The following is a 15,559-nucleotide window of genomic DNA, read 5'->3' as shown; positions in this document are numbered from 1 at the left end:
CTATGGTACCTTTCAGGTATCTCAGTATTCTTTTCACTCCAACCCAATGTCTCTTTGTGGGTTTGGAGGAAAACCTACTTAGTATGTTTACTGCAGTCGAGATATCAGGCCTTGACCACTGTGATAGATACAACAATTTTCCAATAATAGACTGATATAACTCCACATTCTCAAATGGCTCACTGTCACAACTTTCTTCACCCAGGAAGTTAGCCACCATAGGCGTCTCGACTGTCTTGCATTGCTCTAGGTTACACTCCTTTAACATTTGTTTTATTTTACTGTCCTGTATCAGTATATACCCTTTTTCTGTGTGCTCTATGTGCATCCCGATATAGGTCTTAATTATACCTAGGCTTTTCAGGGTAAACACCCTTCCAAGTTCCGCTTCAATCTTTTTTCTTTGTTGTTCACATTGCACTAACACTAAAAGATCATCAACATAGACCAGGATCATGGTTCTGTTGGTCCCCGACCCACGGATATACATACAGGGGTCAGCAACACTCTTTATGTAAACCAGATGTTTTAACTCCTTGTCAAGATATCGATTCCAATTGTGGGCTGACTGTTTCAACCCATATATGGCCTTTTAAAATTTGTACACAGTGTTAGGCTTCTTACTCTCATAGCCTGGCGCTTCTCTCATATAGAGTGTTTCCTCTAACTCAGTGTTCAGGTAAGCAGTTTCAATATCATAGTGGTACACCTTAAAACCTCGTTGCTTAGCTAAGGCCAAACACATCCTCACTGCTTCTCCTCTAACAGTGGGAGCATACGTTTCATCATAGTGCACAAACTGTCGTTGGGTAAACCCTTGTGCCACGAGCCTCACTCAATAGATCACACCTCCGTTCTGTGTGACTTTTCTCTTGTATACCCACTTACACCCTACAGCTACCTCTCCTTTAGACAGTTTTGTAGGAGTAAACACTTCTAGTCTCTCCATTGCTTCCATTTCTTTATCCATGGCTTTCTGCCATTCCTGTTTCTCGCTAGTAGGCAGACTTAGCATTTCTTGGTAAGTCATAGGCTCCTCCTGCACATTATGTATCTTGAATCGCACTGGAGGTATGCCTTTGGTTTCCCTTTCCGATCTCCTAGGCTCTACCTCTGACTCATCTTCTGTTTCTGCCTCTGTCTTTATCTCACTATCTGTTTCCGTCTCTGACTCAGACTCAGAGAGATCGCTGTCTGCTACTCTTTCCTCCTTACGAGTATCAGGTTTCACTGCTTTGTGTGTTGGTTCTCTGATAGGCAGAAGAACCTCTGTATTGTCGTGTATACGCTCCCAATTACATTGCTCAGCAAATTTAGCTGATTTGGAAATGATGATCCTATCCTTATCTAAGAAGCGATACCCTTTAGTAGCTGGCTTATACCCGACAAATCTAAGTTTCCTTGTTTTATTTTGGTTCTTTCTCCTTAGCTGTTTAGGTATATGCATGTAGGCATAACACCCGAAAACTCGCAGATGTCTTACAGATGGCTTCCTACCATATAACATGTAATAGGGGTTCTGCTGAATTACAGAACTCCACAACCTATTCACCAGATAGTTTGCTGTTAATATTGCCTCTCCCCAGAGCACCCTCTCGAGGTTTGCATCTAGGAGTAGGGCATCCTTCATAACCTGTAGAAACCCATTTCGTCTCTCTGCCATCCCATTCTCAGCAGGAGTGTACGGATTTGTCTTCCTGTGAGACACGCCTATGCTCTTTAGCCATGTCTGAAACTGTTGAGAGAGAAACTCAGTCCCTCTATCGGTTTGAATTTCCGCTACAGATGTTTCAAACTTCCTCTCAACATAGGTTAGCCACTCTTTAAATCTAGCAAACACCTCTTTTTTATCTTTTAGCAGGTAACAGAACCTGAATCTTGAATAACCACCCACAATAACCATAGCATACTAGGCCCCCCTTTGGTTTGAACCAGTGGCCCTATGAGGTCAGCGTGTACTAATCCAAACGGCCGTGTAGTAACCCTCTTGCTTCTTTTACTTATGGGATATACCTTGCTTTTAGCCTGTTTGCACACAGAGCAGTCAAGGTATTTAGTACACTTCTTAGCAACACAGCCCTCTGAGTATTCAGGCATTTTCTGTATTGTGGCAAAACATGCATGCCCTAGCCTTCTGTGTAATAAGTGAGCACACCCATCATGTAAAGGTATGTTCACTTGTACTGCTAAGGCTTCTTCTTTTTGCTCTATATAGTACATGTGGTTACGCAACATGCCTCTTGCCACTATATTGCTATTTTTAGCTATCCTGCATTCCTTATTGCTGAAACACACCTCATATCCAGCAATATCCAGGCGAGGAACACTGACTATGTTCTGTTTGATGCTTGGGACATACAAAGCATTTACATTGTCACATAACCCAGGAATACATACTGTTCCTTCCCCCTTAATGTCCAAACACTTTTAACACATTCCAAAGCTGTATCGAGGCCTCTTATATGAACCAGCAATCTATCTTCCAAGCATAACACGATGCTGGCCAATACTTTCTCGTCCAGCCTTTGCTCATCCACATCTGGCTGGTCAGGGGGGTCATTAATTGCACTCCACAAACCCTCCCTCCGTAGGTACATCTCCATCTTTAAGCTCCAAGCCAAATAATTGTTCCCGTTCAGCTTGCTCACCGGGATATGGAGAGTTTGCCCTCTAGCCATTGTCCTCACTTCAAACTCCACACCACAAGGGATACTCCACTTGCTGCTTCTCCCTCTTCACATTCATTTATGGGGCGCAGCGGAAGAGTGCTGGGCCCATAACCTGTTGGGTGCTGTACCCTATTGCAGAGTAAATCACCTGTGTCCCACTAGGTTGAGTAAGAACACTCCACACACAGGTAAAAGTTCAACAAAAGAATATATTGAAGTTGAGGACACTTACATGATGTATTGTCTCAGTAAGTCCAGCTACACATAGTCATTCATATACATAAGGCACATATACAGCAGCATATATACAACAGCAGCCGGGTGGACCACAGTGGTGCAGCATTTACCACTGTGGACAAGTTGCTCTGGTTTGAGCTTTACTCTTATACAAGCAATGACCAATCACCACAGGCCATTACTCGGGGCCTTATTACTTGTTAACAGGCTTCACATGTTGCCAGTTACACCACCTGCCATAACACAGTGACTTGCACTTTGCATTTAAAGCTGTACACACAACACCTCACAGTCAATACATCCTGACAAGTTTCGACCCTGCACAATAAGTAGCTCCGTCTTATCTGGATTCAACTTCAGTTTATTCTCCCTCATCCAGCCCATTACTGCTTCCAGGCAGGCATTTAGGGAGGATATGGAAACTCCTGAAGAAGTTGATATGGAGAAGTAGATCTGGCTGTCATCAGCATACTGGTAACACCCAGCTCCAAATCCCCTGATGATCTCTCCCAGCAGCTTCATGTAGATCAGGACTGCACAACTCAAATGCCCTAATGGGCCGGAACCATCCACAACTTGGCGTGCAGGGCCAAAGTCAATTTTAGCACATTACATTAAAATTAAACATATAATTAGGTACTTGTGGCTCTATTCCCCCTGTCAATGGACCCATAGTTTTAACCAAAAAATAGTGGCCAGAAAATAGGTCCTGTACCTGCTCAGTCAGTGAGGTCCTTGGAGTGCAAGCCAGCCCAAAATAAATGCCAACGCCTCTCCTTTCCCTAAACAGTCATTGCTTTCAGGCTACAATCCTAGGCATGCTTTCATGGGAGTAAGCCTTGCTGGGAACACCATAGAACATATTAATGAAAAGAAACATGCACAGGATGGCACTTTAAGGCAGTTTCCAGCTCCTGTGTTGCTGCAGGACACCTGGGGGCCAGTTAATTAGCCCCCACGGGCCGAATCCGGCCCCAGGGCCTTATGTTGTGCAGGCCTGATGTAGATGTTAAAAAGCATTGGAAAGAGTATGGAGCCTTGAGGGACACCATACTTGAGCTCAGATTTTGAAGAGCAACAATCTCCAATCGACACCAGCTGGAATCTGTTTGAGAGGTAGGAGCGGAACCACTGTAAAACAGTGCCTCCCAACCCCCTCAGACGTTCCAGAAGGATACTATGGTCAATAGTATCGAAAGCCGCCGAGAGATCCAAGAGGACCAACAGAGACACACTTCCTCTGTCCATTGCCAATTGGAGATAATCCATCAGGCCGACCAAGGCAGTCTCCACCCCATAGCCCGCCCGAAAACCAGTTTGAAATGGGTCTAGATAATCAGTTTCCTCCAAGACCGCCTGGAGCTGAGAGGCCACCACCCTCTCAATTACCTTGCCCAGCCATGGGAGATTGGAAACTGGCCTATAATTGCTCAACTCTGAGGGATCTACCGCAGGCTTCTTTAGAAGAGGTCTAATAATTACCTCCTTAAGACAGGGAGGCATCCTGCCCTCCCTCAGAGAAGCATTTATGATTTCTACCAGGCTGCCTACAACAGCCTCCCTGCTAGATAGAATAAGCAATGTTGGACAAGGATCAAGAGGATAAGTGATAGGCCTCACCGCTCCAAGCAGCTTGTCCACATCATCAGGAGTCACAAACTGAAATTGATCAAGTCAAATCGTATAAGAGGAGTTGTCGGACACCTCCAGTTCAGATATCAAATTAATTGTGGAGTCTCCATCTAGGTCGGCCCGAATCCAAGAGATTTTGTCTGCGAAAAATTCATTAAACACACCACAGCAGGTAACTGATGCCTCCAAATTCTGGTTCAAGGGAGAGGGAGCAGATACTAGTCCCCTCACAACCCTGAACAACTCTGCCGGACCTGAAGTCGCAGAGGCAGTACAGGCAGAAAAGAACTGCTTCTTTGCCGCACGTATCGCCTGAGCATAGATCTTTAAATGTGCTCCATGTCGTAATCTTTCAGATTCGAGTTGAGTTTTTCTCCATTTGCGCTCCAGTCGCCTACCTTGCTGCTTCAGCCCCTGTAGATCTTCCGTATACCAAGGGGCCAATTTTGAAGCATTATGGCCCCGTCTTACCCAGTACACGGTGACAGGGCACACAGTGAAACTTGCATTCATTGCCAAAGGCTTCTGTGGGAACTGCCTTCGCAGGCCAGCAGTGGGTTCAATCTCACCTGGTCTTTTGGGAGTTCCTTGCATGTTCTGCCATGCATGTGATTTGTGTGGCAGGAAACACCCCAGTTCCTCCTGCAACCTGGCACCCCAACTGGGGAAGAACCCAAGTTCCTCCTGCAATCCCTGCTAACTTGGCAAAAAGGCACCTTTTAACATGGTGATTCTCTTTATTTAGCAGGGGGAGAGTAACTGGCCCTATCCATCCCGAGCACAGTACCTCCTGTAACTGTTGCTAGTGTCTATCTTATGTTTCTTTTTAGATTGTGAGCCCTTTGGGGACAGGGATCCATCTTATTTATTTATTATTTCTCTGTGTAAACCTTCCAGAGCCATTTCTGGAGGTGCAGTTTAAAAATTGAATTATTCATCACCATCATCATCATCATCATCATGGTAAACCTTGGGGAGGCAACCAGTGACCTTCTCCCCCAGGTCAGAGGAAAGGGGGCAGAGCAGGGCCTCCTGCAGCTGGAAAAGGGACCTAATTCCATTAATGTACAAGATTTGGCCAGCCTTCTCCATTGAGATCATAAGTGGCCTATTTGGAGAAAGGGGTTTTGCGGGGTTTAGGATTCCCTGTCAGTCCTTGGATTTTCAAGCCCCCAACTTTATTTATTTATTTATTTATCATATTTTTACACCAGCCAAAATGTATGTCTCTGGGCGGTTTACAACAAGATTAAAAATAAAACAATAATTAATGTTTAAAAAATTAAATTCAATTAAAAAAATAAATTAAAAAATTTCAAAAAATTTAAAATCAAGAAATTTAAAACACAATTTAAATTTTTAAAACAATATTCTAAAAACAACATTAAAACAATCAAAACAATGAAGCTATTCTCAAGACCAGCAAAAACAGGACTTGAGGTCTGAAGGCAGGGTTAGCACTACCGTGTTAAACCTCAGCAAACTCCCAAACAGGGCTCTGTCAAAAGAGGGTCACCCAGTTCCCAGCCCCTCCTCTAAAACCAGGTTCAGCGAGCAGGCGAGGTTGCCTACCCCCTCCCAGTGCCCGTGTGGAGCCACAGAACACTGTGGAACACTGCTTGAGGCTCCCTCCCCTGGGATACCATAGACCCTGGATAACAGAGTGGGCTACAAAGCACAGCAGAAATTTGTTTGGGGAAGCCTGTCCAGCAAACAGCACTGAGCTTCCTTAAAGTGGCAGGTACCTTGCAAATGAGCCCAAGGGAAAATATGAACATAGGATGCTGCCTTCCACTGAGTCAGACCATTAGTCCATCCAGCTTAGTACTGTCTTAATCCTGTCGACACAGACTGGCAGTGGCTTCTCGAGGCTCTCAAGCGGGATTCTTGCTCAGCCCGACCTGGAGATGCCAGGCAGGGAGCTCAAATCCTTCTTCCTATAGCAGCCATATCCCCTAAGGGGAATAGTTGCACAGACACGTCATACTATTCATTCATTTTACATTTTACTAGCTGACCCTGCACAGAGCATCTGTGTGGTCTTGCACTGAGCATGTGGCATTACACCCCCACAATGCACTCGCTCGCTCTCGCCACCCCCCCGCTCGCCTCCCGCAAGTCTCTCGTCACTCCTGCAACGCTCTCGCTCGCTCTCGCCCCCCGCAAGTCTTTCGCCACTCCCACAACGCTCTCGCTCGCTCTCGCCACCCCCACTCACCCCCCGCAAGTCTCTCGCCACTCCTGCAATGCTCTTGCTTGCTCTCGCCCCCCGCTCACCCCCGCAAGTCTCTCGCCACTCCCGCAATGCTCTCTCTTGTTCTCGCCACTCCTGCAACACTCTCGCTTGCTCTCACCACCCCCGCTCGCCTCCCCCGCAAGTTTCCCCCCACCACAAGTCTCATGCTCATGCTCTCTGTCCTCCATCTTTCTATCTCTGTCTCGCAGTCCTTGCTTCCCCCTGCAACTGCCAGGGACTGTTGCCTGCTCACCTGAGAGCCTCTGAGCTCCCTGCCACTTCACAGTGTCCCCGATCCAACTGTCAAACTGCTTTCCAGCTGCCCCACAGGGCACATGGCCCGTCTAGAAGAGTTAATAATATAGAATATCCCACTCTTCCTCTAAGGAGCCCAGAGCAGTGTACTACATACTCAAGTTCCTCCTCACAACAACCCTGTGGAGTAGGTCAGGCTGAGAGTGAAGTGACTGGCCCAGAGTCACCCAGCAAGTATCGTGGCTGAATGGGGATTTTTGTGCTCCTTCCTGTCCCCTGCAAGTCACTGGACAAGAGCAGGAGTGTCCCTGCCCTTGCCTGCAGCTGCCCCTTCTTGCAGCGTGGTGTAGTGGTTAAAATGCTGGACTAGGACCGGGGAGACCCAAGTTCAAATCCCCATTCAGCCATGAGACTTGCTGGGTGACTCTGGGCCAGTCACTTCTCTCTCAGCCTAACCTACTTCACAGGGTTGTTGTGAGGAGGAACTTGAGTATGTAGTACACCACTCTGGGCTCCACCGGTTCCTCCTTCCATCTGCTGGTGGAGTGGGAGCGACCGCTGGAATGACTGTCCGTGCAAGGGTCACTGGTTCGGCCTCATGGAGGCTATTGCAGTGGGGGGAGGCTCGCGGTCGCAGCAGGCGGCTCACAGCAGCAGCAGAGGGCCTCACGGTGGGGGCAGTCCAGGTGCCTAATTTGCCTCAGTGTGACACTACACCCACCCGCCCACCCTTGCACCATCATTAAGATGCAGAGGGTAGCAATGCCAATGAGGGTGTGTAGGTGTGGGCGACACTTTCCCACTCACTCTCCCACCCTGCTGGCACTGCAAGAGTGGCAAGTGGCAGCATCAGGGCAGGTGAATGATGGGGACACCCTCCCCCACATGCCCACCCTCCTACGCCCAGAGAGGCTAGCAAGGGGTGGCAGTGGCGGATTGATGGGGAGGCAGAGTCGCCACTTGGCTATGGCGGCAGTGGGGGGTGGGTTTCTCCTTTTTACCTTCTACACACACTATACAGTGGGGTGGGGTTGTGTGCCACGGAGGCCACAGCCACAGCTGCAGAGAGGGTGAGCGGGCGAGGGGAAGGTTCCCCCTTCTGCCTTCCCAAACCATGCTGCGGTGTACGGAGTGTGCCTTGTGCCTGGGCTATTTATGGGGGGCATCTTGCAATTGCTTTCATCGCCATCTGGGAATTGCTCCAGGGGGCATCTGCTGTGTCCCTCCTGGATCTGAGGAGTGCATTGGGTGTGTGTGTGATTCTTCCTTTGGGGCTGGTTGGCAGCTGCAGCTGCTCTAGTCTTCTCTCTCCTTTTGGGCATCAGGACGGAGTTCAGTTCCTTTGACAGTGCTGCAATTGCCAGGAAAGGGTTAACTGAGGCTACCCATCAGGGAGCAGCAAAGAGAGAGCTTGGAGCCCTCTGCAGCTTGGAGCCCTCTGAGGTGTCTCCTTGGGTCATGTGCTTGCTCTGTCCACTCACGACTGCTGTTGCCATGGGCAAGGCTGGAGGACCAACAATGCTAGCAAAGGCTGGAGAGACCCTGAAAAAGTTAATCGTCTGTCGCTCACACTCCCTGCCGGGTTTGCAGCATGTGCCCGTCTCTTTGCTATGAGGTAAAAATAGAGTTCTATCTGCTTTCAGTAGGTAATCCTGTTTTCTGCTCGTCTGAATAGCTTCAATATCAGTTAAAAGTCTTTAGAGACCTTTTAAAAATGTCAGAGATGGGGAGGCTCTTATTTCACTAGGGAGCACATTCCAAAGCTTTGGGGCAGCAACGGAGAAGGCCCATCCCGGAGTAGCCACCAGACAAGCCGGTGGCCAATGCAGATGGACCTCTCCCTATTATCTCAATGGGCGGTGGGGTTCATAACGAAGACGTTCTCTTAAATACCCAGGGCCCAAGCTGTTTAGGGCTTTATAGGTTATGACCAACACCTTGTATTTTGCCCAGAAACATATTGGCATCCAGTGTAAACTCCTTCAATATGGTCTCTCCTGGATGACCCAGAGACCAGCTTGGTTGCCGCATTCTGGACCAACTCTAGTTTCCGGAATACATACAAGGTCAGCCCCACATAAAGCACATTACAGTAATCCAGTCTGGAGGTTACCAGCAGATGTACCACTGTTTTGAGGTCGTCTAAATCAAGAAACGGACGTAGCAGGCGTATCAGCCAAAGCTGATAGAAGGCACTTCTGGCCGCTGTCTCAATCTGGGACACCAAGGAGAGACTTGGATCCAGAAGCACCCCCAGACTGTGTACCTGTTCCTTCTGGGTAAGTGTGACCCAATCCAGAACAGGCAGATCAAAATTGTCTCTCGAGTTCTGACCCCACACAATGAGTACCTCCGTCTTATCTGGATTCAGTCTCAGTTTGTTTTTCCACTTCCAGCCCATTACTGACTCCAGGCAGGCATTTAGGGAGGTTATGCCCTCTCCTGATGATGCTGACATGGAGAAATAGTTTTGGATGTCATCAGCATACTAATAACAACCTGCACCAAGTCTCCTGATGATCTCTCCCAGAAGTTTCATGTAGATGTTAAACAACATCGGAGACAGTACAGATCCCTGAGGAACACCATACAAAAGTTCAGATTTTGAAGAACAGCAGTCTCCAGGGGACACCATCTGGAACCTGCCTGAGAGGAAGGAGTGGAACCACTGCAGAACAGTGCCTCCAACCCCCAACCCCCTCAGACGCTCCAGAAGGATACTATGGTTGATAGTATCGAAAGCCGCCGAGAGGTCCAAAAAGACCAACAGAGTCACACTTTCTCTGTCCATTCCCAGTTGGAGATCATCCATCAGGACGACCAAGGCAGTCTCCACCCCATAGCCAGCCCAAAAGCCAGTTTAGATAATCTAGATAATCCATTTCCTGGTCTAGATAATCCATTTCCTCCAAGACTGTCTGGAGCTGGGAGGCCACCACCCTCTCAATTACTTTGCCCAGCCACGGAAGGTTGGAGACAGGCCTGTAATTACTCAGCTCAGAGGGATCTAAGGTAGGCTTCTTTAGAAGCAGTCTAATAATTGCCTCCTTAAGACTAGGAGGCATCCTACCTTCCCTCAGAGATGCATTTATGATCTCTACCAGGCCTTCTACAACAACCTCCCTGCTAGATATAACAAGCCATGTAAGGCAAGGGTCAAGAGGATAGGTGGTGGGCCGCACCATTCCAATCAGCTTGTCCACATCCTCAGGAATCACAAACTGGAACCGGTCCAGTCTAACCACATAGGAGGAGTCACTGGATACCTCCACATCAGATACTGAAGTAAGTGCGGAGTTGAAATCCAAGTCAGCCCGATTACGAGAGATTTCCCCCCACAAAAGAATTCATTAAACACAGCACAGCGGGTAATAGATGGTTCCAAATTCTGATTCAAGGGAGGAGGGGCACATACTAGCCCTCTCACAACCCTGGACAACTCTGCCGGACGTGAACTTGCGGATGCAATATGGGCAGAAAAGAATTGCTTCTTTGCCGCATGTATTGCCTGAGCATAGGTCTTTAAATAAGCTCTATGTTGCAATCTGTCGGATTCAATCAGAGTCTTTCTGCACCTGCGCTGTAGTCATCTACCTCGCCGCTTCAGCCCCTGTAGTTCTTCCGTATACCAAGGGGCCAGTTGTGAAGTGGGTCAGAGAGGATGCTTAGCAGCGATCATGTCTACCGCCCCGGTGAGTTTGCTGTTCCAATTCTCCACCAAGACATCAACAAGATCGCCGGCAGAGCCAACACTGAATCCCTCCAAGGTTTCTTGAAATCCTATGGGATCCAATAACCTTCTTGGGCAGACCATCCTAATAGTTCCCTCACCCCTGCGAAGGTGGGGTGTGACTGTGAGTCAAACCTTAACCAGATGGTGGTCCATCCATGACAATGGGGAAATCATAGGATTCCCCACCCACGGAACAACACCCTGATCAGAGTGAAAGACCAAATCAAGCGTGTGACCTGCAACGTGAGCCGGTCCCAAGACCACCTGAGATAGGCCCATAGTTGTCATGGCCGCTATGAACTCCTGAGCTGCCCCGGACAAATTGGTCCTGAAATGACCATTGAAGTCACCCAGCACCACAAGCCTGGGCGACTCCAACACCAAGTCCAAGACCAAGTCCGCCAGCTCAGTTAGGGACTTTGTTGAGCAGCGGGGCGATCGGTACACCAACAGAAGTCCCAGTCTATCCCTGGTCCCCAAACGGAAGTGCACACATTCGATATGGTCTGACACTCTAACAGGGATCCTGGTAATGGGGATATTATTCTTGTAGACCACAGCCACTCCACCTCCCTGCCCCCAGTCCCTATCCTGCTCCTCAACAGAGTACCCTGGAGGGAGAAGATGGGACCACACTGGGCCCCCAGCCTTCCCCAACCAGGTCTCTGTAATACATACCAGGTCAGCACCTTCATCCAGAATCAAATCATGGATGGTTTCTGATTTGTTCTGGACCGACCTGGCATTATAGAGGAGCAAGGTGAGATTCCATGGGTGGTTGGCACTGCTCCCCAAGGTCAAAGAGCTGGCAGGACAGCCAGAAGGGGAAACAGATAGTAAATTTCTATGTTCCCTTCCCCTGTAAAGACCTGCTGAGCTGCCAACGTTACTACTTCTGTTCCCCACCACCACAGATCGGAATGTCTGCCCCACAGTCAGTGGACACGACCCCCTGTCTCCCCATCTCCAGATAAGCCCAGACACATTTTAAAAGATCATCACCCAGGACTAATTAAAACAGAAGCCCCTTTATATGCCACCCACATACAAATACCTGGGCCAAGAGACCTGGCCCTTGCCCTCATTGTCCCCAGAAGTGGCTCCCCCACAGGGGTGACCCCCTTTGGTGTCGCCCCTTCAGTGGTGACCCCACCGCCACAGGCAACATTCCTATATAGGGCCAGGGAGAGCCCCTCTGGTCAGCTGACAGGCTGGAACTGTTCTCATTCCTGGCCCCGATCCTGCAAAGCAACCAAAGGCCACAATTCAACTGCCAAAGGCCACAGTTGTACAGGTCAGGCAGGGGCCGGCAGGTGGACTCGCCTTCTCCCTCTCTCTCTCCTGCAGGCAGATGTTCATTGCAGCGGCTGCAGCAACAGACAGCCCACACCAGTCTCTCACCCTGGGGGGTTGTCTGGGAAGCAGGTGGTCTCTCCCAAGACTGCAGGGCTTCTAACTAGAGATCAGTGTATGGGATGGAGCAGGTTGTACAGTAGATTGACAAGGATGGGGCTCTGGGCAGGGTCCTTGGCTCCTTCCAGTCTCCAGCCATACCATGGCTCCATGAGTCACTACCTGGGGTCGTGCCTAAGAAGGCCTCTGGGAAATACAGGTTAATTCATCACTTGTCAGTGGTACATTGAGGTTACTTGGAGCCCGGACCTGAACGTCTTCAGAGGCCCAATGGTGGGGGGTGAGGAGAAAGCCCTCCCTTTTACAGTGTTAAAAAAAGAGCACTGCTGCATAGCAGCAGCACTAGCTGCAGGGAGGGGGGTGGTGAGGAAGGGAGAATTCCCCTTTACCGAGATCTTTACCCGGAGAGGGAGGGTGCGATGGGGCATGGTCATGGCAGTTGCCAGGAGCATTCCCCCTGTCGCCATCTGGAATGGGAGGTGGTGACTTCCTCCCAGCTCCGCTCCCTCCTCCCAAATGACTGGACGGCCTCTCGCCTCTCTGCTGAGCAGGCCGTTACCAGTCTTCCTCCATGAGGAGGAAGCAGAGGAAGCTTCGTGCATGGGTCTCCCAGATGCTACCATTCAGCACATTGGCCATTAGCATTCTTACACAGTTCAGCATTACATTCATTAGCGTTATTCATATTGTTGCCTAATGTGTGTTAATGGGTTTTGTCCCAGCAGGTGCTGGACAGGCAGCAGCTCCACAGTGTGTGGACTCTTCTCTACATTAGGCAAGTCAAGTCTTCCCTACATTAGCTGCCTTGCAGCCATTGGTCCCAAAGCCAAAGGGGGCAGGTTTGCCTGGAACAAAGCAGAGGTTCACGAAGAGCATGAGTTCAGACATAATGTTCACCTCAGTGGGAGAGCACTTCGTTCGGCAAGCCAACTTCAAAACTAACACATGGTCAGTTTGCAGCCCCAGATGAACCTTGACATGTGTTCAGATGGTCACGGACAAGTCAGGTACCACCCTTGCATGTAGATTCCATGTGCCATCTGAATCTACCCTTGGTGAGTAGCAGCAGTAGGGTTGTGCACAAAACATCCAGTTCAGTATTGTGCACAGTGAGCCAGGACAGGTTGGGTTCAACCAGCCAGGTTTGGTTCAACCAGTTCAGGCCTGGCTTGAGGGGCATAATTTTTTTTTAAAGTTGTACTCAATACCACCCAGAGGGTATTCAAATACTGCCCAGAGGGTGCTGCTGTCAGTGATTTCACCTCTCCCACCAGCCTCCCCGCTGGTCTCCAGGGGGTAGCTGGGTGCTACTTAGGGTTGCCCACTCTGACTGAAGCTCTTCTTGGAGATTTTCTCCCAAGTATTTTTCAAAATATCATGCCATTAAAATCACTCCATGACTGCTTTCAATCCTGGAGGGCTGGCAACCCTAGGGCTACTCAGACATCAGAAGCCTAATGGATGAGAAGCTCCATGCTATCTAACTGTCACCAGGTTTTCCTAGTAGCCATTTTCAGGCGGGCCTGCTGCACGTTTGAGAACTACTAGTAACAGCAGCCAGAAGACTTGATTGTTTTCTTTTCATTATATGTAATTGTAAAGGCCTTTGAGAGGCCTCATCAGAAAGTCGATACACAAATTCAAATCCAAATCCAAATCCAAATCCAAATTCAAATAAATAACGATATCTTACTTTCCAGCTCACAGATGGGAACCAATGTGCAATAGATATATTAATATAGTCTGAAAAACTGGGAAAGACATGGCCTTACCAGCTGTGTGGGAATATATGTCAATACTTGTGGGCAATTTCGCCCTCAGTAGTTTTGGCTTGAGCCTATTATTGGCAATATTTCTGAGTAATACAGCCTTCCATTTGGCACCTATTAAGGGAAGCAGCTGCTTACTCTCAACAGTATGTTTTTCTCTTGACAGTCCCTGTATCCACTGTCTGTCCTCCTCCCTAATACACAAATTGTATGTTATCCAATATAAATTTCCTGGCATCTTTCACTGTGTTTGAGGAAATGTACTGACCAGAGGGGAAGTGCATTCTGCTGTTGTTTTTACAGGGCGCTCTCACTGAAGAAGAAAATTCATGAAAAAAGCTTTGCCTGTTTCTTTGAATCATCCTGACTGACATTTTTAAAACATCCTTTTGAGATTTTTTACTAACAGACTAAAGAAAAAAACATAGCAGCCTTACTGTAAAAGCTAGTTAGGTAAGGAAATCACCATATACTTCATCAGAAGGTAACTATTGCAAATGATTTCTATGTTCACATCTTTTACATTATTCAGACTGGCCCTCTCATCAAATTCAGGTACATTATTATTAATTATTATTATTTCTTGTTTACACAGACACGTGTTATTGACTGATTTGTTTTATCCAGACATCGAGTCCTTCCCAAGGACCTGGGATGCCAGAATGTTATTGTCAATTGTTATAGATATGATCGCAGAATATAGGCTGTTCCCAGTAAAGCTGCTTTTTGTAATTGGCTGATGGTGATTTCTGTGACCCCTATGGTGTTGAGGTGCTCTTCAAGATCTTTTGGAACTGCACCCAGGGCGCCAACTACCACTGGGATTATTTTGGTCTTTTTCTGCCACAGCCTTTCAATTTCAATTTGTAGATCTTTGTATTTGGTGATCTTTTCTATTTCTTTTTCTGCTATTCTGCTACCCCTGGTATTGCTAGGTCGATTATTTTGACTTGTTTTTCTTTCTTCTCGACTACAGTTATATCTGGTGTATTGTGTGGCAGATGTTTGTCTGTTTGTACTCGGAAGTCCCATAATATTTTTACATCTTGATTTTCTTCAACTTTTTCAATTTTATGGTCCCACCAATTTTTGGCTACAGGTAGCTTGTATTTTTTGCAGATGTTCCAGTTTATCATCTCTGCTACCTTGTCATGCCTTTGTTTGTCGTCAGTCCATGTGATCTTTTTACAACAGCTAATTAGGTGTTCCACTGTTTCATCTGCTTCTTTACAAAGGCGGCACTTGCTGTTTGTTGTTGACTTTTCGACTTTTGCTTTTATTGCATTTGTTCTTAGAGCCTGTTCTTGTGCAGCCAGTATTAAACCCTCTGTTTCTTTCTTCAAGTTGCCATTCTTAAGCCATTGCCAGGTCTTGGTGATGTCTGATTTTCCACTTATATGGTGCAAATATTGACCATGCAGGGGCTTATTTCTCCATTTTTCTGCTTGGTTCTTGACTTGTTCTTTCTTGTAGGCCTGCTTTCTTTCATTGGTGTTGAATAGTTATTGACCATTTGAAGTGCATCGTCTTCTCTGTCCTTGATATATTCTTCAAGGCCTTTTTTCTCCTCCTCTACTGTTTGATGGACTTGCAGCATTCCTCTTCCACCTGAGCT

This window comes from Hemicordylus capensis, chromosome 1 (genome assembly GCF_027244095.1).
Source record: "Hemicordylus capensis ecotype Gifberg chromosome 1, rHemCap1.1.pri, whole genome shotgun sequence".
Taxonomy (NCBI): Eukaryota; Metazoa; Chordata; class Lepidosauria; order Squamata; family Cordylidae; genus Hemicordylus; species Hemicordylus capensis.
The sequence above is the reverse complement of the archived record's forward strand: the minus strand, read 5'-3'. Positions refer to the sequence as shown.